The sequence below is a fragment of the Balaenoptera physalus genome (assembly GCF_965194825.1).
Source record: "Balaenoptera physalus genome assembly, chromosome: 5".
NCBI lineage: Eukaryota > Metazoa > Chordata > Mammalia > Artiodactyla > Balaenopteridae > Balaenoptera > Balaenoptera physalus.
This window is the reverse complement of record NC_138884.1, coordinates 109785775-109811894: the sequence shown is the minus strand read 5'-3', so window position 1 is coordinate 109811894 and position 26120 is coordinate 109785775.

The window sequence follows — 26120 nt, the reverse complement described above, 5'->3', positions numbered from 1 at the left end:
CCCTAGACAGCCGCAAGGTTCTCTCCTTTACTTCATTCTCTGCTTCAATGCTGTCTCCTCCAAGCAGGCTTCCCTAACCACCTTGCATAAAACAGCAGCCTTTTATCCTTCTCTTAGCATGTGAGACTTTCTTTCTAGCCCTTATAACCACCTGAGATGCTAACCAAGGTTAAGCTCCATGATATCAGGGATCTGTCTGGTCTGTCTGCTGCTGTGTGCCCAGCACCTAGAACAGAGCCTGGCACATGTAAGCCTTCCATAATTATTTATTAAGTTAATCAATTTTCACAAAGCTCCAAGGAGTCCCAGTAGGCTAGTCCTTGAACCACACTTTGTAAGCCGCCAGCCTTAGTTCCTCAAGACAAATTTTACCCCTTTAAGTCTCTCAGGTCCACTTTATCAAGACAGTGTGTTCAGCTTGGCTCCTTTCTTGCTGCCTGCCTCTATTGTGCCTGGAGAGCCCCAGAAGAGAATTTAGCTACATTATGGATCCCAGGAGAAGATGACTCACGATCTTATCCAAACCTCTCAGAAAACTGAACATCAGAGAGTTTAGTGGCCGCCCAATGTCTCACAGGCACTGTGTCAGTGGCAGCTGGGTCAAAGGACCCAGGTTTCCTGACTCCACTGCATTGCTCCCTCCAATACACCATCCTTTATCCCTTAGCTGCAAAGCTGACCTAATTTAAAAAGGAAAGAGTGTGTACTGTTAATAGGAAAGGAAACTTTGTTAAAGGAGGCAGGCAAAATTAAGAGGAGGGCCGTTGAACAGGGAAGAAATGCAAGGCCTTGCCATCAATCAATTGTAGAACGGATACCCTGGTAATGGAGAGATTCAGGTAGCCCCAATCTTTGCGACTTCTGGACAGTCTGTCCAAGACCTTGCCAGTCCCAGGACACCACAGGCAAACCGCACAACCGTGGCCAGCAGAACCAACCACATCCGACCCTGACATGGGTCCGAACACGTGCACCCAGACTGAAAGAAGGAACGCCGACGGAGCAGGTGAAGGAAAAAGAAAGGTCCCATAGCAAAGGCAGGGAGGCCAGTTAGGAAATTAGCCAAGAGTATGAGAGTATGACAGACACAAGAAAACATAATAGACACGAAAACCTGGCAGAAAAAAATGGCAAAGAAAAGCAAGCTGGTGAAAAATAAACGCCATCTAAAAACACAATAAAATATTTTTTAGAAGTTTATTTTACCTAGAATTAATGACAGGAAAGCCCCATAAACGTGACGCAAAATGTTTAATGCCCCATTGAATGCCAACATTATGCCATTCATCTGTCCTCGCAGGTGTATTATTTCTAGTCTCCAGGATGAAAAGTAAAGTTACTTTCCTCATCTTTTATATACTTAAAAATACATATTTCCAGGGCTTTATTGCCAAAGGTCCTGCTTTCTTCCAGAACCCATAATAACTAATCATGTTACTGCCACCGAGTCTAAGAATTGGAATTAATAGTTGGTGGGAGGGTTTGCTTCCATCCTATGAGTGATCTTCGTTTTAACGACCCTTAGAGTTAGTGATTTCTCCTAAATATTTATTTCTCCCTGAGGGAAAGATTTCTCTAAGAACTTTCTCTCTACCCTAAATATTCACAATTCTCAATCTGTTTTTCTTCTATTTGTCCACTTAGAGTTTTTGCTGGAATCAATTTTATTAATTTCCTTCTGAAAATTAGTAAGTCAGAGTAAATTGCAGGGAGCTTTTTTCTCTCTACTATGTGAATCAACCTCCCTCCACTTTCTCGGTGTTTCTCTCAACTCTGTGTCACCAAGTCCTATATTTACTCTAGTTTTCCTCCACAACTTCTCTTCAAATTAAAAAAAAAAAAAAAAAAAAGTAAAGATGAGAGAGACAGAGACAGAGAGAGAAAGAGGAAGGAAGGAATAAAGAAAGGGAGGAAGGGAGGGAGGAAAATTTTAAACTCAACTTTTAAAATATTGCAATTAAACATTGCAGTCAACAGCTACACCTCCACCATTTTTCTAAAAATTTTCCCCTTTAGATTCAGAAGACCTCTTTTTTATTAAAAGACATTATCCACCATTGCTTCTGGATCTCTCCAGTCCACCATCAAATTGACACTTAGGCAAAAATGTCTGGTATTGTCAGCTTTCTTCAGGATTCCTGTTCAAATTATTGGATTAACTAAACCACCGTCAAACTTAGATTTCAAAGCCCACAGCAACTACCAGATCTATGGGTCCATGAGCTTGGGTAGGTCATTTAAGCTTTCTGCATCGAAAATTCCTCCTCTGCAAAATGGAAGTGCTAGACCAGATTATCTCTAAGATCCTTTTAAACTGTAATATCCCCCTTGCATACAGTTTCTCAACGCAGTGATTTTCATTTTACTTTATAAGAACACAATATTCATCAATTATCCAGGGACTCTATCTCACAATTTTAAAAGTAATAATAAAATAAAATAAAATAATAAAGCCTTTACTAGAATATGTTTCCAGAACCCCAAACCTGGAGATGCACTTTGAGGCATTCTGCAGCCTTAGTTGTTCTCATTGGCTGTTCTGGTGGCAACTGGCTTGTTAACTGACTTTTATCACTTGTTTTCACAACAACCTTGAGACTCCTTAGAGCAAATTGCAATGGCAAATCATGTTATCCAATTGGCAGTTAGGAAACCCAGATCTCAGGCCCCAGAGGAAAGGCCGCCTCCTTAATTCCAGCACGATGATGAGAAAAGAGTCATCAGGAGGTTAAGTGACTTATGCAGTTGGACCGAGCCAGCCAGCGTCTGCGACAGGGTCCCGGACACAGAGCACTTGTCTCTTCGGACAGCGTTCAATTCTCCCAGCCGCACTTCTTCCCCGAATGCTTTTTAATCTGGCAGGATCCACAAATAAAGGAAATTGTGGTTTTCACATCATGATCGAGATTATTTTTCCGCTGTGAATAATAAAAGCAGAGTAACCCATTCGTAGCTTCAAAATGTTCCCCTTCCAGCCCGCATTGTTTATTCCTCAGGCTTTCAACAGCTTTTACTTCAAGATGTCAGTTTTGAACGTGTTTGCATAATTCTGCATTTTATTTCGGGATTCTCTGTCATAACCATTCATTTCCCCCCACTGGCTAAGTTGTTGAAAAAGAAAACTGTGTTTCGAGGCCAGTCCAATCCTACAATTTAAAAACTGGCAGGATCCGTCTTCCTTTTCTCCCCTGGGAGGATTAATTTGCTTCTTTTTTATTCTCAAAGTTTTATGATTCCAAATAAAGGATATAATGGTGCCATTGAGAGTTGGGGAAATGTTGGAAGATAAATAGCTTATGTGGGAACTGCTTGAAATGAAAATCGAAATTCTGGGGAAGGAGGTGGGAAGAGTGGAGACGTTTTTTATCGTGAGAGTGTGGCCTGTTAATGATAAAGGAAATTTCCTCCTTCTAATGAGTCTTGCTTTTATAGACTGAAGTGAGGGCAAATGGCTCCATTTGTATCATAAATGTAAAGAAGCTGAAATCGTACTCCCAAGAATGTAATATGTTTAATTTTGAAGTTGGGGGAGCAGCCGTTAAAAATGGACATTTTATTTTCTGGGACCTGAAACACAGAGTCTGGGCTTTGAATCTTGATTTCTTTGCCTAAACACTGAAGCGTTTAAGAAACATGCTAAAATCATCTGCGGGAAACTAATTGACCAAGGGAAGTAATTTGAATACATTCTTTTGGTCGAGTTTGCCTTAATTAGCTCCCAACTTGGTTGACGACATCTGTGTGATGATCCAGTAATCCCATTATTTTAAGAGCCCAATTCATCATCAGAGAACTTTTCTTAAGGACCCTTTGGAATTTTACAAAATAAATTGGACAAATGTTATTAACCTCCAGGAGCTTATAACTAAGGTCAATGCAGTAGACATTTATTGACTAGGCACTGCATGCACTGTGGAGTAGCAGGGCCAACCAGGGACATGATTCCTGCCCTCACGGAGCACAAGACATTGGGAGAGGAAGACTGTGTCCCTTCATTAGGCTACAGTCACACTGTGAGTCCTGGACCCCGGGAGGGGTTCATTCTGCTGCAAACATTTCACAACACAGGCTACATATGAATTGGCCCTAAAGCAATAAGACACACAACACTGATTTAATGCACATCTGATCACATGACACCATTGCTTATATACTCTTAGCTTCCCCTGCAACACACTGAATTAAATCTGTTACCGAGTCCAAGCTTATACTGCTCACCATACAACAGGCCAATAAATCAAGAGACTAGTTGTTGGGGCAAGGAATAGTGACTTTATTCAGAAAGCCAGCTGACCAAGAAGATGGTGGACTAGGGTCCCAAAGAACCATCTTACTTGAGTTAGAATTCAAGCCTCTTTTATACTAAGTGGGGAGCTGATGTGGTTGGTTGTTGCAAATTTCTTGGTGTCAGAATCGTTTGTTTCTGCAGCTGTTCATGTAGGTCGGGTCAGGAATGTTTTTCTCTGTTCTGCAACTTTTTATCTCTATATGAATTAAAAAGTGTTATACCTTTAAAGGTCACAGCCTTGAGAATGGGCTATCCTGTATATTTCAGGCTATAGGCAACATTCTTAACTTGTAGCAAAGCCAATAGAATACAAAGGTTAAAGCAAAAGAAACAGATCCAATATGAAGTCAGATTTGTTCTTCCTTATTACAAATCTAATTCCTTACCCTTGACCTTCAGAGCCCTACACACCCTGGACCCTCCCTAGTTCTTTGACCAGATTTCCTACACACCTCCTTGGCTCATACCCTTCCTGCTTCCCAGGCCTCCTGGTGTTTCTCAACCAATCCAACCTGATCCTGCCCTTGGCCACCTCTCCAAATGGACCACCTGCCTCTAAACCATGTGGCTGCCCTTTCCCCATCCCATCTCAGCTCAGGGCTCTCTCCTCAGTGAGGCCTTCCCTGCCCACCCACCTTCAATCAGGCCTCCTCTTCACCACCAATGTCTTCCCCATCACCCTGTTTCACTTTCTCCATAGCATTTATCACGCTCAAAAATTATCATCATTATTAGTTGATATACTTATTTATTATCTGTCTCTCCCCTTGCCCTACTCCACAATGTCCACTCAACAAAAACTAAATTTTCTGAGTTATTTATTGCAATATTCCTTGCGCCAGGGCAGTGCCAGGCACTGAGCTTAATGTTTGGTGAATGAATGAATGAATGAATCAATCAATCAATGAAAATTAAAAGATCAAAGATAGGTTATTATTAGTGGAGTGGGAGATGGGGAGCAACAAACAGACACAGAGATGAAGTTTGGGTGGAAGAGCATATGGGTCCCTGCAGGGAACTAACAGAAATGTGATTTAATAGGGAGGCTGTGGCTTTGAAAGCCACAATTCACTCTCCAAACGTTCAGTGACTTGGATTCTAAGAATCAAAGTTCAAGATGGTAAAGCATTTGGGGTTTCTGCCCCACCTCCATATCCCTCAAAATGTACACTGTTGATAAAGTGCATGAATCTCATCATTATCTTCCTTACGCATCCAATAAATATTTGCTGAAATGTTGCTCCCTCCAGCTATGGACCCCCAATCTCTAGTGCCAGGTTTTACAATCTTTCACAGGGGAAAGAGACCATCCACAGAAATGGAAAGCCCTGGAAAAAAACCACTTGTTCCTTCCTAAGCATGGGCGAGAGAGGCTATAACTTTAAAATGTGTGGTTTCTGTCCTGTGCACTGTGGTGGACAAGCCCATTTTTAAATGTATCCAAAAATGTCAGCTGTCACATTTAAGGGCAGACATCCAGTCCCGGCCGCCCTGCAAAGGTGGGCATGTTATCAGAAGGCCATCACAGAGCACTTAATGGACCTCCACTTCTAAATAAACACAGCGGGGGTATACAGGGTGCCGCCTTAGTCCTGGTTGTTTGTGTGTTCCTGTCAGCCTAGTCAATTTCATTGGCCTGGGACGTTACATTTACTTCTTGGAATATGAGACTGCACAGATCTGCCTTCATGGGCACTGGTGGCTAAAATGGGAATGGTTTAATGAATCGCAAGTCAGATTCTGTATATAAAGTCCACATCACAAGGGGATGGCAGGACCCCAGCTCAGCATGGGAAGATTTATCTTCCCTGGGTTAGACCATGACCCCGTGCCCCCTCACCCTCCTTTCACACCAATAACAATGTTATCTCACTCCCTAAAGGGTCCACAGGATCTTATTGGAGGCCCTTTAAAATCTGGAGCCAGATTATTCTTCAAGTGTCTAAATGATGTTTTAATTGCACTGGTCACAATGAGGTGCCACTTTAACTCTTTCAGGGGAAAGTGAACAATTTCACAAAGATGGGTTGAATTAGGAAGACAGCATGGTCATTGTCTTTGACACCCAGGTCTAAATACCTGTCTGGCTCGAAAGCACTGTATTTGTGTCACCATAGTCCCTCAGCCAGGAGAGCTTAGAGGGGTGTAAAAATGAGTCTGCATTTAGGGCAGGCCTCCTACCCAAGTCGCCTGCCAGCCAACCCCTGGTGTCTACCACTGCCTCCTTACAGACCTTTTCATTGGCACAAGTCTTTGTGCTCCTCTCTCTACCGGTTCAAGAAAAGCATACCTGATCGGGATCATCTGTCATTACGCCTTAATGTGAATAAATCTGTCCAAGTTTTAGGTGTCAGAAGGTGTGAACCAGAGTCTGCTAACATCCTTCCAATCCAGTGAGCCTGAGTCCACGAGAATGTTTCAGTGTCCCTCATTTCTCATGCTTCTGTCTGTGGCCAAATCCCTACTCCATCTCCCCAAAACTGTGGTAACAAACTTCTTAATGGGTTTTGCCACAAACATATTAGACACTCCTTACACTTTCCAATCTCTCTACTGTGTCTATGCCATTCTGTCCAGCAGGAAATGAGGCCTCCTCCCCATATGCAGCTATCTAACTTTACCCACCCCAAAGATTCCTCACTTCCTGGGGGACTCCCTATTTAGGGAAGATTCTCTTTAGAGTGTCTCTCCTAAAGGAAGTGGAAGAGCGGCCCACTGCTGGTGGGAATCCTGAATGTAGAGACCTGTAAGGAAGAGGTCTTTTATTTCCCGTGATGAGCTTTGCCTGGAATTTTCTTTCCCTTGCCCCTTCTCTCCATGGAAGGCATGCAAATCCTAATGTAAGAGGGGATGCTGCCCAAATATAACAGAATCAAGATGACTGCTTCCATTTTTTTCTTGAAACACAAGCTTAATTTCAAGCCTAATTTCTCTCGGTCCCCATTTCTAAGAGAGCAATATTTTCTTACTTACAGAAAAAAACAAGGGTATAAGAATATAATAAAAAACATCTGACCCTCAGCTTCCATCAGGGAGATAAAAGGGAATGGTGTAGATTGGGGTTTACTGGAGAGCACTTTTCACTTTTAAATTGAGCAGACACCATTCTGTCCCAGCCAATTCATGCCAAATAGGAAAAGAAAAATTAAAGTAGCCCCCAAATCCATTTTTCAGAGAAATATCTTGATTTATAAATGTTAATTTAAATATTTAAAAAAAAAACAATGTAGGTCAGTGTGCAGCTGTGCCTCAGACAGATATGGGTATGAATTTAAATTATTTCCTAAAATATATTTTATGATACTACAAATTTCTTAGGTGTTTTAGGTTCCATGGTCCTATAAGTTTAGAAAACAGTGATATGAATACTGTGAAACAAAGTTCTCTTCTCAATCTTTAATGTATACTAATGTGCACTGTGAATTTCTGAGAGGGAAGTTCAGGAGGCAAGTTTTCCTAAATACTGATGACCATGAGACGCTTTCTTCCAGGACCATCACGAGGGGCTGCTGAACCAAAGAACAATCTTGTGGGGTACTGGCCCAGGGAAAAGGGATCTCAAATTGTTGGCCTCAGGCCAGGAACTCAAAAGAAGCCTTTGTGGTCCACACAGGCCCAGTCCAGCACCCCAGGAGGCTACCCTGAGGTGTGGGGATAAAGTGCTTTCTAGTAATAAAGTGTTTCCTAGGCCTTGCACACCTGTCCCCGGTGGAGCCCTCACAGTGTAATTCCAGTCCTTCTTATCATAACAAACATTAGGTGTAGGGGAAAACAAAGATACAAAGACACACACATCCTCTTGCAACACTTCAAGTTTTGGAGGAAAGCAGAGGTGCAGACAGAAAAATGCAGAAAGGTAAGACAATTGCTCTAACCAAGGTTTGTGAAGAGTGCCATTCAAGAAAGGCTTCTAGAGCTTGCCTGATAGGTGGTCAAGGTCAACGGTGCTCCAGACAGAGACATGCCATACACCAGTGGTTCTCAAGCAGGGGCAAGTTTGCTCCCCCAAGGGATATATATTTGACAATGTCTAGATACATTTTTGATTGTCACAGTGGAGGGGGCTGGGCTTGCTACTGGCATCTAGTGGATAGAGGCCAGGGATGCTGTTAAACCCACAGAGCAGCCCCAGCTACAAAGGTGTATCTGTCCCAAATGTGTTGCAAGAAGATGTGTGTGTCTTTGCATCTCTGTTTTCCCCTACATCTAATGTCCCAAATTTCAATAGTGCTGAGGCTGAGAAGCCCTGCCATAAGCAAAGCACAGAGGTGTGAGGACAGGTTAACCTGAGGATCTGCAAGCATCTGGCGTTGCTGATTAGGGCTAGTACAGACCTGTCTCCCTCGCCCTCCACTCACAGATTATAAAATCCTGAGAGACACTGGCTTGTCTTATTGGTCCTTGTACTTCCAGGGCCTAGACTATAAGTACAAAATAATGAATGAAATAGGTTTTCCAAGGAGCAACGGTGATAAGGATGATGGGAGAACACAGGTGTATTAAGTTCCTATAGCAGCCATAACAAATTTCCACAACATGGTGGCCGAAAACAACAGAAATGTATTTTCTCAGAGTTCTGGAGGTCAGAAGTCTGAAATCAAGATGTTGGAAGGATTTGTTCCTTCTGGAGGTTTTGAGGGAGAATTCCTCCTCTCCTCTCTTCTCCAGGTGTTTGTTCCTTGGTTTCCAGAAGCATAATTCCAACCTCTACCTCCATCTTCCCATGGGTCTTCACTTGGCATCTCCTCTGTGTCTGTGTCTCCTCCTCTTCTGTCTCCTTACAAAGGACATGTGTCACTGGATTTAGGGTCCACTCAGTTAATCCAGGATGATCTCATATTGAGATCCTTAAATTAACTATATCTGCAAAGACACTTTTTCCAAATTAGGTCATAATCACAGGTACTGGGAGTTATGACTTGAACATAGTTTTGGGAAGTCCACCAATCAAGGCACTACAACAGTGGGGTAGGTACCTGGAAGGTAGAATGGGGAAAAAGCACAGGAAGGGAAGAATGAATCCTTCACCTAGGTCATAATTTCTCCAAGAGTTTTGGCCACTTCAGGTTCTCACTGAATCAGACAGCAAGATAAAATGGTAGAGGCATTTCATTTTGAAGTATAAAATATTTATGTACAGAATACATGGGTGCTAAATATTTTCAATGCTAAAGGAGAGAAAGTTCAAGGGGGAGAAATTTCAGGGAAGTCAATAAAAACTCTGTCAAAGTCACATGATGTCCCCAGATTTCAAGTCTCTGAAATCTGCTCTGTGCAAAGATTCCATCCGTGCTGTTGGTGGAAAGCCTCATTTTCCTGGGAGCAGAGAGGAAAACTTGAGAAGCTTTCTGCAAAGCTCTAGATGCCACAAAGTAGCTCAGTCCGCTCCCAGTCCCCAAAATAAGGAACACTGAGTCTCTGTTTTAAAATTGGCCCTGTCACCCTAAATTATCCCCACTTCTTGTCTTGACCCAACCTCGAAAACCTGCTGCTCAGGCCTGGACCCACCAAAGCTGCATCGGGGCAAGAGGGGCATATTTTAAAATGACACATCTAAGAAGCAAGCCCTCAGCACTCTAAATAACTATATTATTTTAAAGATGGAAACGACTCCCAGACTACCCTGTAGTCCAACATTTCTCAATAAATCTCATGTAACAAATTCTCCACAGGTCTGAAGACCTGGTCTTGGGATAAGCAAGTGCCTCCTGGAGCCATATTGGAGGGAGAATTAAAATAAGAACTGCAACGGGAGGGGACCAAGGGCACCTTTGAAGGTGACTCCAAGATCATGTCACCAAAGCAAGCATGATTTTAGAAGAGGAGAGATGAATGGTCAATTTAACTAAGCTTCCCTCAGACCTTTAGTTGGTAAAGATGGATTCTCCCATTTTACACAAATACGCTGGTTCCTTGTTGCTCTGAAAGACGGAGTCTGGTTGGGAAGGTTTTCCACTGAATGACTTTCAATGTAATAATACTTAATACTCCTTTTGAAACAGTTTCCTCTTTTTCTGAATATTTTCATGGGACTGTAACCCATTTGTACATAAAATTGGTTGAAAGTGACATGTTGAAAAGTCCGGCAAACACTGCAGCACATTCTATTTTCAAGGAATATAAAATTGGGCTCTGTCTGACACCTTGAGTGCGCTTGTGAAAACAGAATGTCACATCTCAAAGGGTTATTCTTGATAGTTTTTAAAAAAATAAAATAAAATAAACAGACCTCTCTAGGCAAACAGCCCCTTTGTACTCCAGTTTCCATGGAAATGCTGGCAATTGTATTTTTCATGGCATGGTCTTTTTCACTTGGTTTTTAAAAGTCTGGTTTAGGCAGCTGACTTAGTGACCCTCAGAATTCAGAAAACAATATTTATCAAGGCAGCATAAGATATTTTGATAGATCCTCAAAACAGTACCCTTGCTGTAGACCTAGTTGGAGAAGAGAAGATGTGTAATTGTTGTACAAGTTGGAGGAAGTGGACCTATTTTTGTCCTGAGCACTTCTGTTTATGATAATCCATTTTATCCAATGTCCTTATGTAAAAATTCCTGGATTTAAGGGACCAGATATAATATTTGGAACATTCCTCATAGAAGAATTCCCAATAATATATGTTGATAGTCCCCTCTCCAGGAGGTGGAGCTTAACTTCCCCCTCCCCCATGCCCTCTTGAGTTACTGGACTCAGTGACTCACTTCCAAAGAATAGTGTATGGAGAGGGATAAATCATGGCTTTATAATGAGAAGACCTGGTGGACACCATCTTAACCACATGTGAAGCTTAATATCATCCTCAGTAAGTCACATGGACCCCATGTCCTCCCTGACATGACATGATTAGAAGGGCATTTCACCTCTGTAGAATTCTTCTCCCAAACACAAAACCTGATTCTAATGATACTGATAGAATAAAAGAAAAACTTCAGACAAACCCCAATTGAGGGACATTCTACAAAGTGCTTGACTAGTAATCTTCAAACCTATCAAGATCATAAAAAACAAGAAAAGTGACAGATGGTCATAGATCAGAGGAGACTAAGGAGACATGGTGACTAAATAAAATTGATTTCCTGGATTCAATCCTGTAATATGGAAAAAGACACTATGGAAAAACTAGTAAACTCCAAATAAAGTCTGTAGGTCAGTGAATAGTACTATACCAATGTGAATTACTCAATTTTGACAAATGTACCATGTTTACCTGTTAGAGAAAGGGAAAATGGGTGAGGAGCATATGGTAACTTTCTGTACTGCCTTTGCAACCTTCTTATAAAGGTAAAATTATTTTAAAATTAAAAAAGTGTATCTCAAAAATGAAACAAATTAGCACATTTTCAAAGTTGAAAAGAAAATGACCAAACAAAAAATACGAGAAAGTGCCATCTTTTTGTGTAATGAGGTGGACTCATTTCAAGATGACAATACTGAGACAGGATTAGAAAAGCAAAAAATAAAGACAGAAACAATACAACTGGATACAAGGGTCTAAGTCCTAAAGAAAAACAATCAAATTTGAAAAAAAAATCCAAAACTTATAGTCAGATTGTTTCCCATTGCCCAGGACATGGGTCCTTAAACTGTAGTTAGAATCATAATTTTTGAAGAAGAAAAAATCAGATTCCTGGGTCCCACTTTCTTCATTCTAAATCAACAGATATAAGATCCGGTCATTCACATTTCACAGAGACATCATTGCCTCTCTATGGTAAAGCACACAGACTCTGAAAGAAGTGAAGTATCTTTCCATTCCCTTTGAACCTTGCTGGTAGTGAGCTTTAACCAACAGAATGCAGCAGAAGTGACTCTACATAACTGTGATGATTAATTATGTCAGGTTAATTGGGCTACCGGATGCCCAGACACTTAGTTAAACATTATTCCATAAGGATGTTTCTGGATGAGATTAACATTTGAATGAGTAAACTGAGTAAAGCAGATTGCCCTCCCTAATGTGGGTGGGCTTCATCCAAGCAGTTGAAGACCTGAATAAAACAAAAATGCTGACCCTCTCATGAGTTTTTTTCCTTCCCACAAGTTTTTTCCTTCCCACCTCTATGTTTATCACACTTTTGAATTTAATGGGCAGGGGGTATTTCTATTTTTGTTGTTGTTGTTTATTTATTCTCTGTTAGTGTGTAGGGGAGCATATTAGAAAGCAGCATTAATTCTTTTTTTTTTTTCAATTGAGATGTAATTGACATATAACATTGTGTAGGTTTAAGGTGTATGTGTTGATATTTGACACATTTAAATATTGCATATGGTTACCACCATAGCATTAGCAAACACCTCTATAGTCACATAATTATCATTTCCCTTTTGTAAAAACAATTAAGATTTATTTATTAAGGATATCAAAATTTTGTAAGAATTTTTTGCAAAGAGCTTCCCACTCTATTATTTGCATTTAAATTTATGTAGTCAGTTTTCCATGTAGAAAATTTAAATATGTTAAATACGTTGTGAAATTAGCATTCTTTTATATTTGTAATTCCTTTCATTGTTTTTTTTTTTTAAAGAAATTCATGTTCTTTTTTTAAATTTATTTATTTATTTATTTATTTATTTATGACTGTGCTGGGTCCTCGTTTCCGTGCGATGGCCTTCTCCAGTTGCGGCAAGTGGGGACCACTCTTCATCGCGGTGCGCGGGCCTCTCACCATCGCGGCCTCCCTTGTTGCGGAGCACAGGCTCCAGACGCGCAGGCTCAGCAATCGTGGCTCATGGGTCCAGTTGCTCCGCGGCACGTGGGATCCCCCCAGACCAGGGCTCGAACCCGTGTCCCCTGCACCGGCAGGCAGACTCTCAACCACTGCACCACCAGGGAAGCCCCCCTTTCATTGTTTTATGATCAGAAAACTATTACACATCTGGAGATTAGAGAGTTACCTATATTTCCTTCTAGTTTTTTTTGAAGTTTTATCAATTGATGGTTACATAGTCCATCTGGAATTTACTGTGATGTATGACCTCCTTGGAAGGCCCCTCTTTCATCCCAGAGAGCCTGTCTCCCTGGTCTTAAAGACCTGTTTCTTTGAGTCTACTATGTTGAAAATAATAATTTAAATTGAATTTTAAAATATTGTTGAAAGATAAAAATTATATAATTCATACCAACAGCAAGCCTGCTCTATAAAGAACAGTTAAAAACTAGAATGGCCTCATAAAAGTTAGTAGGTATCCACTAGATAAAAGATTTGAAAGCCCAAATACAGCAAGTCCCCTACATACAAATCTTCACGTTGCGAACTTTCAAAGATGCAGACATGTATTCGCATGTCCAATCACATAAGTTAGTTCACGTGTCTGGTATACATTGTCACGTGCGTGCATCCTCTACAAGTGATTGTGTTTTTGTGTACTTTACTGTACAGTACTGTATAGAGTACAGTAGTACAGTATCTTTATATCAAGCCCAGGATGTCCGGAGCAAGTGTAAAAGTAGCGGTGATATAGCTGGTACTGCTAAGAAATGCCAGGAATTGGAGGCCCAGAGAAAGTAAGAAGAGAGACAAGAGGAAGAAGAAGTAACTGAAGAACCGAAGAGATTCACGAGGCAGGAAATGGCCAGGGGATTTTCTTTATTTGAGGAGACACTGTTGAGGCACAGGACTGGAATGTAGAACAGTACACGAAGGTTGCAGCAGTCATTCAGAATGCAATCCAGTGCTACTGTGTCATCTATGATGAGAAAAAAAGAGCTACTACCCAGATATCACTGGATTGTTCTTTCAAGAGGGTAGATAGAATTGAATCCAGCAAGGAACCATCAATGTCAGGCATGAGTGAAATTGCAGCTTGCCCTCCATCTCCTGTTGCTGACGATCCTTCAGCTGCACCATCTCCCACCTCCTCAGCCTCCTCCAGTCAGTAACTCTTCTTGCCTATTCACTCGATACCAGCCCCTGTATGCCAACTGTTGTACTGTACTACTGTACTTTTCAAGGTACTGTACTGTAAGATTTAAAAGGTTTTCTTTATTTTTTGTGTTTGTTTGTTTATGTATTATTTGTGTGAAAAGTATTATAAACCTATTACATTAGAGTACTATGTAGCCAATTGTGTACCTAGGCTAATTTTATTGGACTTATGAACAAATTGGACTCATGAACACACTCTTGGAATGGAGCTCGTATGTAGGGGACTTACTGCTAAAAAAAGAAATATGTGAAAGGAACCTCAGATCTACCACTTGCTAGCATGTGATCTTGGACAAATTTCTTAACTTTCCTGTGCCTCATTTTCCAACCTGCAAAATGATAATCATAATATCCATCTTGAAAGGTTGTTGAGAGCAGGAGGTATAAAGCATATACAGAACTCATTGCAGGGCCTCAAATATCAGCTACTGTAAACTTAAAGTATAAATTCTTTCCTCCTCCATCCTACTTTGAGAGGTGTATATACTTACACTTTTACACTTACTATGCCACACTCTATGTATTTGTTTCTTCTCTATCTCCTCTTCACAATCCTTAATGGCTTGCCTATGACTTTATTTCTGTATCCCTAGTTCCCATTTTGGCACCTAAAATACAGCAGGCCCTCAAATAATTTGTGTTGAATGAATAAATGGCTTTAAAATACCAAAGAAAGGCTTCCCTGGTGGCACAGTGGTTAAGAATCTGCCTGCCAATGGAGGGGACATGGGTTCAAGCCCTAGTCCAGGAAGATCTCACATGCCACAGAGCAACTAAGCCCGTGCTCCACAACAAGAGAAGCCACCGCAATGAGAAGCCCGTGCACCGCAATGAAGAGTAGTCCCGGCTCGCCGCAACTAGAAAAAGCCCACGTGCAGAAATGAAGACCCAACGCAGCCAAAAATAAAAATAAAAAATAAGTTAATTAATTAATTTAAACTAAAATTAAAATATCAAAGAAAAATATCAATAGGTACAAAAGAATATCATCTGAACTTAATACAAAAAAAAATGATTAAGTATCAGCTTGTAGAGGAAACAACTTTCTAAGCTTTGAAGTAATTAATAAACACTGAAAGGTAAGATCTAGAGATGTGATTAGGTAGTTAAAAGATGAGGGTGGTAGATTAAAATGTACTAATGTGAGGATGTTCACAGACTGCTCCTTGCCTGCCAAAGGGTCATCTGGTAATTGTGTTCTGATTTTGCACTCTCCTCTCCTCTCCCTCCTGAGGAGGAAGAGGCTCAGGCAGGCTTACTCCAAGGCTGTGGGGTGCAGAAAGGGAGACTGAACAGGGAATAATAAGACCAGAGGGTGAGGAGGAATGGGGAAGAGGTTAGAACAATCTTCAGAGTAAAAGCTTGGACTGGCAGGAGGATATCTTCAAACATACTCAAGAGTAAAGAGTACAATGGATCCTCACATATCCATCACCTAACTACAATTATCTGCATTGCGGATCTTATTTTATGTAATTCGTACCACAAGTTCTTATATCAAGTAAATCTCAGTTTATATTCAAAGAAGTTCCTATTGTTTCTAAAATGGAAAGGAGGATTCTTTGATGGGGGAAGGGTGTTTTGGGAGAATGAGACATTTTGAAGAGTGTGGAATGTAAGAAAACTAGAAAGCTGTAAAATGGGAATATGAAGCAAGTTGCTAATCATTATGTAGACAATCCCCTTTAATTCCTTCTAGAGACATGCATAAAGATTGGGATTCTTCTTCATCAGTTTTGGGCTATTGTAGGCTAGCTCAAGAAAATAACCTAGTCAGTCATGGAGTCTACAGGACTATACATCAATACCAAGGGAGTTAAGAGACAAACGACCACTTGCCAAAAATATTCTTTATCAAATATGACAAAGGGTAATTAGCTATTATAGAGAACAAAATAACAGTTTGTTTAAATTCGTAAGAAAAATTATCAAAACCTGTAGTGAGTTGAATGGTGGCCCCTCCCCAAAAAAGTTATCCCCATCCTAATTCCCAAAACCTATGAATTTTACCTTATTTGGGAAAAAAAATGTCTTTGCAGATGTAGTTAAGTTAAGGATCTTGAGATAAGAAGATTGTCCTGGATTATCTAATGACAAGGATCCTTATAAGACAGACATACAAAAGAGAAGACACACAGAAATGGCAACGTGAAGACAGAGCAGAGAGACACAGCCACCAGCTGAGGAATACCAACAGTTCCAGAAGCAGGAAGAGGCCAGGAACAAATTATTCCCTAGAGCTTCTAGAGGGAATACAGCCCTGTGGAGACCTTGATTTCAGACTTCTGGGCTCTAAAATTGTGAGAGAATAAATACATTTCTGTTGTTTCAAAACTCCAAGTTTGTGATAATTTGTTACAGTCACCATCAGAGATTAATACAAACCCAAAGAGAAACACAGGCAAGATAGAGGAAGAAGGAAAAGACAGAGCACAGAACCTTCTATTAAAGAAATTGAAGTTTAATGGTGGCTGGAAAGTTGTGTTCCATGTAGGAACTGGGGAGAAAGGGAAGAGTCTAGATGGATGGGAAGAATGATGTCATGAGAAGTCTTCAGGGCCACAAGGAGGGATTTGAACTTGACCTGAGAATAACTACAAGCCACTGAAGAGACCATTTCACAAGAGCCACAGGAAAGGGTATGAACAGATGCTTCATGAAGAAAGAGAAATAATAAATGAAAACCAAGTATCCATCCTCAGTCTGATCCCTCAATGACTGACTCATTGAAACACAGGCTCTAAATGAAGAGCTTACAGATTAATGAGGAAGACAGATGTTAATACAACAATCGCATAAATGAATGTACAATTACAAACTGAAATAAATGCCCTGAGAAAGAAGAAATCAGTTCTGTGAGTTTCATGCCAGTCCTAAACCACGGTTCAAGAAGGGCTTCCCTGAGGAGTTGCCCTTGAGCTCAGAAGTAAAGTAGTATTGGCATTCACCAAACACTTTAAAGCTTGTCACAGTGTGGAGACCATCCCATTATTTTCTTTTAAAACAAAAATTAAGGAGGGTGTGATATAATAATTTGTAGTAAGAAATATATATTTTGTCTTCTTCCCCATTTCTGACACAGAGCTCCTAAAACCCTTGGAATTTCCTAAGTGAGGAGAGCAATAAAGGGGTCTTTTGTTATGTTAATGAGATGATTTTGGAACCCCCCCCTAAGGATGGGCACTGATTGTCAAGAGAACCAACCCTGCAGTTAGTAGGTTGAAACTCTTACTCCCACTCCCCTGACCTCTGGGGAAGGGAGAGGGGATGGAGGTTAGATCAGTCACCAATGGCCAATGATTTACTCAATCGTGCCTTTGTAATGAAGCCTCCATAAAAACCCAGTGACAGGGTTCGGAGAGTGTCCGGGGTTGTAAACCAGAACGCATCCACATGCTAATGTTTTAGGCCCCAAACTCCACAAGGACAGAATCTTCTTTGTTTGGGACCTTGGCTTTTGTATTTCTTCATCTGGCTGTTGATTCGTATCCTTTGTAATAAATCAGTACTCCAGTGAGTAAACAGGTTTCCTGAGTTCTGTGAGATGCTCCAGCAAATTAAGAAAACCCAAGAAGGGAGTCATGACAACCTCTGACTTAAAGCTACTTAGTCAGAAGTTCAGGTGACAACCTGGACTTAAGATTGGCATCTGAATTGGAGGACAGTCTTGTATGACTGAGCTCTTGACCTGTGGGATCTGACCCTCTCTTTCCATGTCGATAGTGTCAGAATTGAGTTGAATTGTAGGACACCCAGCTGGTATCAGAGAATCATTTGGTGTTGTGGAAAACCCACACACACACATTGGAATTGGGTGCAGAACCTTTAGAAAGGATTATGGAAGGACCGCTGTACATCTAAAAGTGAACACATTTAAAACCAGGTTTCTATTTGTAAAACCACACTGCTGTGTACTTTTAGTTAGCAAGCCCCATTGGGATATCATTGTTATTAAACAGTAGCATATTTTTCTATAAATTGGGAAATTCAAGATTTAAATTCACAGAGGAACTTTATTTTCCAACTCTCAACTAGTAAGCACCAGGCCTGCCACAATAACAATATTGAAAGTTTGGTCTCCATTCAATGAATTTGACCCTGAAGACAAGTGAAATGAGGAAAGCCTTCTGTATTGAAACAATCTGGCCCAGCCATTTTTGTGATTTGAGGTACCAGGTAATTTTTCATGTAGATTTGGCCTGAAAATACAAAGGAAAAGTTCAAGCAGGGACACGGCGTCTCTTTGGCCTAACCCTGCAGGGATGTTTGCCTCAACCATACATTTTTTTATTGTCCAGTTAAGTTCTGAGTAATTCAGCTGATGGGATTTTCAGCCCTGCCCATGAACTGTGACTCATTCCACCATCAAATTAACAGCTCTTTTGGAAAATGTTTTTTCATGACTTGTCAAAAACTTTCCATAACTTAATTTCATCCCTTTCTTCCCAAAGAAACTCTTTGAACAATTCCAGTGATCACGCACTTCAGAAGAGCCTTTATTTCTAGCCACGGCAGATGTTTGACCAACCTGTTGATTTCAGCTTCCTCAGCCCCACTTCCTGATGCTTTTACCTTTCCCCCATAGCTGCTCATCAACTCTTTCTCCTCTGCTAAAGCAGCATTATAGTATCTTGAACGATCCAATTCACAATCGTTTGGCAAAAGGCAAAGATGAAACAGAAGGGCAAGTTTAGATGCCTGGATTCCTTCTCTGTTCCTCTAAGAAAAGTGAGATTTTAGCCAAATTGCTTTTTCTTTTGACTTTTTCATCTGTAAAATAATGAGACTGAATTAAATGACTCTACAGTAACTTCTACCTATAAAATTAAAGAGCTCAATCCATTGAGATCAATATGAAACTATAGAAAAGTTTGTCTACAGAAGTCAAGCAACAGGCATGGCGTGATATAGGGCTGACTGAGAACACAAGGATGTAGAGTTACAGGCTCCTGACTGCTAGATAAGAGGATGCATGCACAGTGTATCAGTCAACAATTTCCTCAATAACGCTGCATGACAAGCCAGCCCAAAAGGAAGTGGCTACCATCAATAAGTGTGCATTCTCATGCTTCTGAATCCACAGGTCAGCTGAGTCAACTCTACTTCATACCAAGCATGAGCTGGGCTTGGCTGCAGGTCACAGGTAAGACTCAGGCCTCCTCCACATGTCTCTCGTCTTCACTGGGCACTCTTTCTCATGATTACTGGAGCCAAGAGCCAAGCCAAATTACAAAAGCACATTTAAGGTCTCTGCTTATGTTCCATCCTCTAGCATTCCATTGGCCAAAACATGCCACATGGCCAAGCTCAAAATCAAAGGGTCTAAGAAGGATATTCTGCCCACATGGAGGAAGGTGGGGAAGAGAAGAGAGTGAATATTGCTGAACAGTCATCAAACCATCACATACAGCTCTCCTTCTCTCATTATCTTTTTTGACATGGTCTATATATATATCTATATCTATATCTATATCTATATATATATATGTATGTATGTATTTAGTTGACTTGAGGATCAAATACGACCAGTTTTTGGAATGCACATTTTAGGAGGAAAAACGTCCTTAGGAAGTAATTCACCTGTCTTACAGTTTTCAGGAGACCAAAAGCAAGCTATTCTGCAACTATGGATAATTATGTAATAAATGTTAGACTCAGAAGAGGGCTAACTATGTGCCAGGCACCATTCCAGGTTCTTTTCATTCATTATCTTATTTAATTGAACTATTATTTAAACATCCCAGTTTGATGTTTTACTACATACAGGATACCCTGGACAGAATTAATCCTGAAAAAATACCTTTCCAATTCATAGCATTTTAAAATGGTGGTCTAAAAACATTTCTTCATTATGTAACCAATTTAATTAGTATTCACTAAATATCTCTAAGTCTCAGTTTTCCCAGCAAAGGCTAAAATAAAGTATTATTATCCACATGTTTTAGATCAGGAAAGTGAAGATTAGAAATGATTAAATGACAGCTCAAAAGTAAAGGAGCAGAGATGTGAACCCAGATATGCCTGATGCCAAAGACCATAGCCTTCAAATCATATCATGTGTCCTTAGGTAACATTGAAACTGTGTATAATTGGTATTTAATTAAAGTTTATAGAATAAAGAAAAGAAAGAAGAAGGGAAAATGGAAAGAAGGAAGGAAGGATGGAAGGTGGGAGGGAGGGAGAAAAGAACTAAAAACCTTCCAAAATAGTAAAACAACACACTTTAAATAAATCCACAACAATACAAGGCAATTTCAAGCTATAAATTAAAGAAAAACAGATTTTTTTCTTCCCAGAGTTGAATGTTCAATTGGTAGATTCATTCATTCATTAAACAAACAGTGCTACATCTTGACACAAGTCCCCAGGAGGTAGGAGAGCATCTTTTGCCTGTGCCCTACCCTAAGAACCCAACAGGGAGAGGTACCAGGGATGCATAATACCCACAGCTGGCTTAGAGGCTTAGCAGGGTCACAGTTTTTTACAAATGGCCCCAAGCCTTATTTCCCAAACATGACACTCAAGTTTCTATACAATTTTATCACAACCTACTTTCTGTCTACATCCCCTTCCCAGCCCCATAGTCTATCAGCACTCAGCTTCTCACCGGTCCTAGAATATGCACCTCTCCCAGGCTCTGTGCCTTTGCACTGCCCCCTTCCTTTACTTAGAATTCATCCCCTTCTCCCATCTCTACTTCTTCTCTAGACTTTTTCTTACACTTCTAATATCCAGCCTAATTATCGGCTCCTCTGTGACACCATCCTCAGATTTCCCTGAGAGATTTAGTTCTTCCCTCCATTATGATGCAAGGAGTCATGTAAATGCCTCTACTATAGCAGGTATCACAGGTCACAGGGATTACTGATCTACAAGGCTGTGATTTACAAAATTCCCTCCACTGAATTCTGAGGTCCTCAGAAACAGTAAATATCTTATATACCTATATTATCACCCTGTTGTATTTAGCCTAAATCCTAGCAGATTAGACCATCTTACCTTCTTACAACTTTGATCAGTTTTTCCCTGGCAACTGGTTGAGAGAAGCTTTGCTGGAAGAGAAACGAGATGTGGTTTTGTTATACCTAAAGATGGAGCCAGGCAAAGATGAGGATTTTGCCTTATTTCCCTGGTTTATTCCTACCCTTCCTTCAAGATTCACGTCCTCCAGAAAGGCTTCCCCAAACTCAAGTAGAACCGTGCAAGCCCTGCCCATCAGGTTAGTCAGGACCAATGGGGGGTCACCCACAGAACCATGTACTTGGACTGGAGGTCATATTCAGCCTGCTGCTACTCTGAGACTTGATTGCATCAAGTCAAACGGCTGAAACAGTAGTCATGAAGGGAGCCGGCTTCTCAATCAAGGAAATGTAAGAGAGTGCATATAACCAAAGAATCAACGACTGTCTGCCAGGTTTAAAGCTAAGAACTGAGAGAACAGAATAAGTCAAAAAGATAAATGTACTGCAATGTTTATAGTGGCACTATTTACAATAGCCAGGAATGGAAACAACCTAAGTGTCCATCCACAAAGGAATGGATAAAGAAAATGGGATATTACTCAGCCATAAAGAAGAATGAAATAATGCCATTTGCAACAACATGGATGTACCTAGAGATTATCATACTAAGTGAAGTAACTCAGAGAAAGACAAATATAATATCACTTATTTGAGGAATCTAAAAATTAGTACAAATGAACTTATTTATAAAACAGAAACAGACTCACAGACATAGAAAACAAATTTATGGTTACCAAAGGGGAAGGGTAGAGAGGGGTAAATTGGGAACATAAGATTAACAGATACACAACTACCATACATAAAATAGATAAACAACAAGGACCTACTGCATAGCACAGGGAACTATATTTAATACCTTGTAATAAACTATAATGGAAAAGAATTAAAAAAGAATATATACATAACCAAATCACTTTGCTGTACACCTGAAACAATACTGTAAATCAACTATACTTCAATTAAAAAAAAGAACAGAATAAGAATTTAGGCACAAGACAGGAGAGCTCAGGCAATTCAAGAAATGTTATCTCTTTTACGTGATTCCTTGAAGATGCCAGAGCTAGATACTTCTTCCCTTCTGTTTCTATGGTAATTGGGCAAACCTTTACTAGAGCACTTGCCTCAATATCTTGTAACTGTTTATACAACAGCCATTCCCATTAGTGTGTGAATTACTTGAGAGCAACAATTCTGTCACCTTCTCCTCTGTATCACCAGTACCTGATATGGAGCTTAGGCTTTCAGAGAAGGGAAGCAAGGAGAAAAAGAAAGAAACAGGAGAGGGAGTGAGGAAGCGAGGGAGAGAAGGGAAGAGAAGATGCTTCCCAAAGTTGACATGATTAAAGAAGTCTTGATTCTGCAACTGCGAGCCACCTGCCAGGCACAAACCCGCTCTTCTTCCAGCATTCTCTGCATTTGCAGAGGGTACCATCGATTACCTTGCTCCACTCACTCTTCCTCTCGTCTTTCCCTCACCCCTCACAACCACTCCATCCACCTAGTCATCGATCTCCCAAGTATAAAACAGATCCAACCCCTCCCCACCAGTTTCACCACCCCATCCTACTCCAAGTCTCTAATGACCTCCTACCTGGCCTTTCTGCTTTCTCTCTAGCCTTCCTACAAAAGCAATATTTTTTAAAATGTAAGTCAGAAAATATCATTTTGCTGATCAGCCTCCTCCAGTGGTGCCCCATAAGCCTTAATCCAAAATCAAAGTCCTTGCAGTGGCCCCCAGGGTCCTTTGTGATCTGGGTCTGTCTACCCCTCTGATCTCATCACCCTCCACCCCACCTGGAACACCAGGTTCTAGCCACACCACATTGTTCTATTCCTTGTACATGTTATACTTTCCAACTCAAGGACTTTGAGCCAGATCATCTGTGTCCTTGCATGGCTATCTCCTTTGTTCAAAGTGTCAGCTTCTCAGAGAAGGTTTCCTTGATGTCCCTGATGGAAATAGACACACACACTACTCACACACACACAATTGCACACATACACATTCACATACATACACACAAAATCACATGCAAGACAAACACACACACATATACATACACACTCACATACATAAATACACACACAGACCCTCTCACACACAAATGAACACAGGCTTAAGCTATCATAAACATAAAATTGAGAGTCATCTGCGCAGTTCCAGGCTGGTTCTTACTAAAAATTTGATGTTTCATTTGTCCTATTTTTTAAAAAATGCATTTTTACTGTAATTTGTCAAGTTCTATGTATCAGCGGACAACTTTGTTTTAGTTTAAAGCTAGGATAACCTTAAGAATAAAAGACACGTTTCATGTTTTCAAACTAGTCTGGAAAGTTGTGTTTTAAGCTTCATATTGAGATTTTCTTTAGTTCTGTGGTCTCCCCCCAGGACTGAGAGATGATACTCACTTTGACAGCCTGAATCTTATAACGACTGAGAAATGAAGCCTTGAATTTTAGGCATCTGAGAGTTACGCGAAACTGTGTCATTCTTATAAATATTACAGGTCTTCTGGAGCCTATGAATTGCCTCCATTTAAACTCAAAAGCCCCAGGACATGGTTCCTGAGGCCTATAAATCCTGTGATATCAGGTGTAATAACTCCCCTGGCAAGAAATAAGCTTCACTTCCCGTGGCTTATAAAGGACCTTGTCTGACCCTTAATATCAGTCAGAGGTAACATGTGCCTGGGAAAACCCAGTCCTGGGGCCTGAGATGGGGAGCGGGTCTGGAGCCCCCAGAACCACAGTCCCGCCTAGCAGCCTAGCAAATGCCACTGGCACACCTGCTCCTGCAGTGGAAACCCTGGCTGCTTCTCCTTCCTCATCTCTGGGGAGAAGATATGACTGACTACCTACCCCACAGGGTTACATGAGAATTAAGAGCCTTCAGTGTAACTCATGGAAAGACTATCCTATGCAATCACTGTAAAGAGCCTGGACCTTGATGTGTGCAGAGACCCATGGGAGAAGCAAAGGCAAAACAGATCATTTTAATATATGTAATCTATACGATAAGTAAGAGGCCTGGCATACAGAAGGTGCTTGGTAAATGTTAATCTTTCCTTGAGATTCATGGACTCATAGAACTTACTCAGTGTTAATGTGAACTCATGACCCAAATAACCTGAGCAAATCTGGTTTAGAGCTATTGTCCTGGAATAATTATTCCTTTCACCATCAAAAGTACTGTAGATAGGACAGTAAAGCGTATGGTCACCTCAGCCAACATTCTTATTTTTGCAGAAGAGGAAACTGCAGCCCACAGGCTAGAAGTGACTTGCCACAGCTAACACCCACACGCTGATGCCCCTGGTCGTTTTTAAAACCCTGGAGAAATTCTGGAATCCATAATCTCCTCTGTTTTCTGAGCACTTCACACCTGGCCTGGGCCTTCCTGGGCCCACTGTCTGTTTGGGATTCTGATAGTCAGAAACACCCCCTTATGTTTTCTGAAATAACTTGAATCACTGATAATGAGATATGTATGTGCAAGTGGCAATCCATGTTCGTGAACTGACCAGACTGTGGTGACATCTATTATTTACTTATATTTACAGCAATCTCTGGACCCATACAGACTGAATAGTTAGGAACTGCTTGGAGGCTAGTAAATGGCAAAATGGAACTTTTCAGCATAAATGTGAATTCCACTCCTTTATCATGTAAAGCCCAGAGTTAGATATTTACTGGAAACTCCACTAAAAAACAAGAATTTGGTAGAGATGAGCAGGTATAAACTGAGATTTTATATTGTTTGATATGTAGCAATAGCTGACTGATACACTACAATAATAAAAGGAGAATGATTTCTGCCCATCAGAGCTATCTGAAGAGTTTAAGAATCTTTGTGCAAAAGATGAATCCAGGAACTAAAGATAAAGCTGGGTAGAGGAATCACAATCAGGATCCAGAGAAGGGAAGCTATGGTTCCCAATCTCCTCTCCAGACATCTATGGTCTCCTTAGGGTCACAGGAGTAAGGTAGAGGTGGAGACAGTCAAGGTCACATGAATTGAGCCTTATTTGCCACTAGACTCTACATAGAAAAGTCTGTGCTGTACCATACAAATCTCAACACTTGCAGATTATACTATACAGGACCTTATGAATTTTCAGTACTATCCCTTGCTTATGTACTATTTTTAAATTATGTATTTATATCCCCTATTAGTAAGAAAAGGATTTATGGAGTGGCTAAAACCCTAAGTCAATATATTCAAACTCTAAACCAATATGGCCCCTAAGGAATTTCTGCAGAGGTAAGGGGGAACCTCGGTGGGCTTTACTCCCATGCATCTCCATCCTAGATTCAACGATAATAACTCCATTTTTCATTGTTTTATACCCTTGGATTCTGCACAAAATTCTATTGGAACAGGAGAGAATCCCAGGCTAACCAACTCTGCAGCAAAGATGAGAGCAAAAGTCTCTAAAACACATGACTGAAACTAAACTCATTGTTTTCACCCCCCATAAAATCTCCAAGTGTCAAAGAACTGCGGATGGTTTCTCATTGAAAGCCATCATGGAACTGAGGTCCTAAGTCCAACAACCTGCAAAGAACTGAATCCTGCTAACAACCACATGAGCTTGGAAATGGATCTTTCCCTAGTCAAGCTTTCAGATGAAATACCAGCCCCAACTTTGACTGCAGCCTCGAAAGAGACCCTGAGGACCCAGCTAAGTTGTGCTTGGATTCCTGACACACAGAAACTGTGAGGTCATAAATGTATATTGTTTTAACCCACTAACTGATAATTTGTTACACAGCATTAGATAACTAATACAACCCTCCAATGCACACTCAACAGAACAGCCAGAGTGAAGGTTCTATGCACAAACCTGATGGTGCCCTTCCTCTGATTCAAACCCTTCCTTCAA